Consider the following 4962-nt stretch of genomic DNA (forward strand, 5'->3'; position numbering starts at 1 on the left):
GATGTAGCCTATTGTAGTAATGTTGTCTCTGGTCTGTGAGTGTAAATGCGTTCAGGGGGCGTGGCTTTGGACGGCGATTGCAGGAAGGGTGGGACGTTCGCTTTCAGTGCTATCAGGCTAAAGTTAGCATTTTCCAAGATCTCCTATTGTACCTTTAATTAGAATGAATGAATAAATGTCACTGAAACAAATTTTTCATTTTAGTCAAAAGTTTCTTGGCACAGCAGCTTTTCTGCAAACCATTAGGTTTGCAGAAAAGAAATATATCTTTATCACAGCAGGTGGAAAGATAAATTATTATAACGTGGTAAAAAGCATTTTTTGCTTCTTGCACTTGTACACTGTCCCTATTAAATAAACTACAAATAATATGTTTATATATATGATAAACTAAACCAGCTGCGTAATATCATATTAAAATACCAGTTTATACTTCAAAGATTTAACTTAAATTCAGGGTCTTATGGTGGGGTAAGTTAAAATGCTGGCTCAATTTGCCCCACAGCTGCCATTTTGAAATAAACCAGCTAGCTTACCAATTAAGGCTAATATTTATCTAAATGATTGAATATGTTGCTAAATCACCTATATGCGTAATAAATATTTTAAGATCTGGATGAATTTGCTTTGATGTATCAGCCAGTATATCTGATATGCTAAAATTTTACTTTGACAAGCCAAAAAGTGTTTTAATTGGGTGCTTTCCACTCCTCTCATGTGAAACGGGGTGGGTCAACTTACCCATGGGCTCATCTTACCCCAATCTCCCCTAAAGTTGTCTTTAAAATGAATGTAGTGTCGCAGACATGCTGTGGCATTTGAGACTGTGTAACAGTCCCTGAGGTGGAACTGGATTTCCTGGAGCAGTTCTCAAAGTGATGAGAAGCTGATGATGACGGGTCTGGATACTGTGGAAGATTTTTATTGGTCAAATTATGAATTGTTCAAGTATAATCATTGTGAATATAACCATTTATGTATCAAGTTATTTTACTATTATAATCGTGTATTTGCCTGTGTGCAGACAGGCCTGCATAGGAATGGCATAGAAGTCTATATGAGGGGCAGCCACATGGTGGGGCTGCATGTCCTGTTTTGACATTAGACAAAATATATGATAGGGCCCTTACTTTCACGGAACATAAAATTAAAGGGGTCATATGATGCGATTTCATTTTTTCCTTTCTCTTTAGAGTGTTACAAGTTCTTGGCTGTCTGCATCTTGGTAGCAGACTGGTAACACAGCCAAAAATGGTAAACCATAACAAATATGTATGAAATATATTGAACACGCCTAGAGGAAAAACAGTATAAAAGACTGTCCAGACACAGACTCGGGAGCTTTTCTGCAGATCATCTCTAGACTGCATTATCTCTCTGATAATAAAAGTCAATTTTTCTGGCATCAAAACCCAAGTGTTCAAGAGTGATTCTTCATAGAAACGGCAAGAGCCACCACACTAGCCAGCCATATAAATGCAAGGCAGTAAGCTCATTGGCTGCATATGCTTGTGCCAAGTCGTTTAACCCTCTGGGGTCGACAAACATGGCCTAGAGGAAAAACAGTATAAAAGACTGTCCAGACACAGACTCAATTTTCTGCAGATTATCTCTAGACTGCATTACCTCTCTGATAATAAAAGTCAATTTTTCTGGCATCAAAACCCCAAGGCTTCAAGAGTGATTCTTCATAGAAAAGGCAGGAGCCACCAAAATACCTGCTGTAAAACATGATGTGGCAAGTTTGAAAATGAGGAAGTGCTTATTAGATTTCAGTCAGTAATGTACAAATGTGTCCCTCGGCAAAAGACAATTTTTGCAGTTCACAGCAGTGGGGGATTGCAGTGCAGCAATACAATGTTTTGACAAATACTGTTTGGTCCAGAGCATAACTTCTAAGAGTGTTCCCCTTTTAAACAGGTTACATAACCTCTGACGTCTAACTGAATATTGCTCATCTATAATGAGACTTCAAATTTATCTATATGTGTGTATATATATATATGTATGTTTTTATGCATGTGTGTGTAAATATATATATATATACAGTATATATATACAGTGGGTACGGAAAGTATTCAGACCCCCTTAAATTTTTCACTCTTTGTTATATTGCAGCCATTTGCTAAAATCATTTAAGTTAATTTTTTTTCCTCATTCATGTACACACAGCACCCCATCTGAATACTTTCCGTACCCACTGTATATATATATATATATATTCAAAATATTCTGGAATTCAATACAAGTTAAACTCAAGCAACAGCATTTGTGGCATAATAATACATTTCAAAAACAATCTAGGTTACAGTAAGACACTTTCAATGAAAGTGAATAGAGCTCATTTTTGGAGGATTTAAAAGAATAAGTTTACAATTTTAGAAAAAAACTTTTTTTTTCAACTTGTATTTGAGTACAGCTCAATTTGTTCTTGTCATCTTTAGTCAATTTAGTTGTGTCATGTTGTTGTAATTGTCATGTAACTTTCATTGGAAGTGCTTTACTGTAACCCAGATTTTTTAATCTTGTCGAAATTAATCATTGTGTTGAACCTGGAATGTTGTAAGGCATTGTGACATTATTGTGTGCAGTTAGATTAAATATGAACTCTGCGCTTGGATATTACATCTTGATCAAATCACATCTTAGACCACCCATTCTGTTTATAGCTGTTTATATAATTGTCGTCTTGCTAAACTCACAATAAATCTGTCTCTATAAACTTACATACACCTATAAAACATTGGAATGCATGATAATGACTTTTTTTTTTTTTTTTTACAGTGGAAAAAAATTATAAAACCAAACCTCACTTGTATACTGCACAATTGTCTTTCTTAATTTTTTTTATACTTATCTCTAAAAACCCAAACAAAAAAGTATATTTTTTGATGGAATAATATTTTATACACTATATACACTGGAAAAAAATTACATCGACCTTGAAAACAGTAGTGAGTTTATTAGCCAGAATAATACCTTGGTTACTGTTTTATAGACTGGGTGAGTTTGAGATTTACGCTGTTTGCTTTAATAAAGCACACATGGTTCAATTGATCTAGTGCAGGAACTTCCAAAGAGCACCTTTCTGTATCTGACAATTGCATCAATGCACCTGACAATGGTGGATGACAATAGTTGACAATAGTCAACTATTAAACCACAAAGTTTTATTTCAAAATTATTAATGCATGTGTTCCACTGCATGGGTGTTAAAATTCTTTCAGCGAGCACAATTTTGCATGCTAAAGCTTGTCCAGTAGAGAAATGTATCACCTGTCAAATGTTCAGTTCATATTCAGTGCTTTCATTTTTGAATATTGTCCAGGGTAAAATTTCCACTGACACTGTCAACATGATTTAAGTAATAGTTAAGCCAAAACTGAAAACGTACTCACCCTCAGGGCAGGTCTTTCAAGATCTAGATGTTTCTTCATCAGAGCAGATTTGGAGAAATTTAGAATTACATCACTTGCTCACCGATGGATCCTCTGCAGTGAATGGGTGCCGTCTGAGAGTCCAAACAGTTGATAAAAACATTACAATAATCCACACGAGTCATCAATTAACATCTTGTGAAGTGAGAAGCTGCATGTTTGTAAGAAACAAAACCATCATTATGGGGTTTTTTTTTTTTTTAAAGGAATCTCATTCTGACGGCACCCATTCACTGCAGAGGATCCATTGGTGTGCAAGTGCTAAATTTATCCAAATTTGTTCTGATAAAGAAACAAATTAATTTACATCTTGAATGGCCTTGAGGGTGAGTAAATTTTAAGAAAAGTTTCATTTTTGGGTGAACTATTTCTTTTGAAGGAGTAAAATCCTGGATCCACGGCCGCTTACATACATGTCTTTTGTGTGTTTGTTAATCAAGTTATTAATCATTATTTAACCTCTTAGATTTTAGTTGATTGAATGCAGGTATGAGCTTTTGATCTTTTAGTAGTTAGCCACTCAGATGTATTCCGTTGCTGGAATGTGCTCTCTCCTTGTTTTTCAGAAAGTTATTTCCATGCTAAACATATGTTTACTCCTCAGGCTCACTTTGACAGCCTATGTCACAAAGGTCATCAGGGCCCCTCAGCTACGTGACTATCTCATAGTTAGAACACTTACTTTGTTCTCTATCCCTGAATATTAAAGAATAAAGTTGATTATTGTGTGGATTTCTCTCGGAGAAGCTGCACTCATTATCTTTTGGAAAGGACCTGATAAGTGTTACAGAGGAGGCTCCCGTACCGCCTCCTCCGCACCACCCCTTCGCTCTTCCTCCAAGTTCAGGGTTCCACGTCTGTACACGAGGTCTCACCGGTAACTTCTAACAATGGGATTTGGTGATCTCAAAACACCCGCTGGACTCAAGGTTCTGAATGAGTTTCTGGCAGACAAAAGTTACGTCGAGGGGTAAGCTATTTCAAGACTTTATTTATCAAGTCTTTGTTGGCTTGCAACAACTTGTGATTGGCCTCTTTTTCTTATGCTGTAATGCTAAAATAATTTTGGATGCAGTTATAAATGTCAAAGGTCATGGTTATTAATTTTCGTAGCTATGAATAATATGTACACTACCGGTCAAAAGTTTGGGATCAGAACGATTTTTAATGTTTTTTACAGGAGTTTCTTATGCTCATCAATGCTGCATTTATTTGATCAAAAATACAGGGAAAAAATGAAATATTGTGAAATATTATGATGTTAAATAACATTTTTCTATTTTAATATACATTAAAGTCTAATTTATTCCTGTGATACAAAGCTGAATTTTCAGCATCATTACTCCAGTCTTCAGTGTCACATGATCCTTCAGAAATCATTCTAATATGCTGATTTATTATCAGTGCTGGAAACTGTTGTGCTGAGTAATATTTTTTTGGAACCTGTGATACTTTTTTTTTTCAGGATTCTTTGATGAATAAAAAGTTAAAAAGAAGAGCATTTATTTAAAATAGAAATCTTTTC

This window comes from Sinocyclocheilus rhinocerous, unplaced genomic scaffold (assembly GCF_001515625.1).
Source record: "Sinocyclocheilus rhinocerous isolate Xijiao unplaced genomic scaffold, SAMN03320098_v1.1 scaffold352, whole genome shotgun sequence".
Classification (NCBI taxonomy): Eukaryota; Metazoa; Chordata; class Actinopteri; order Cypriniformes; family Cyprinidae; genus Sinocyclocheilus; species Sinocyclocheilus rhinocerous.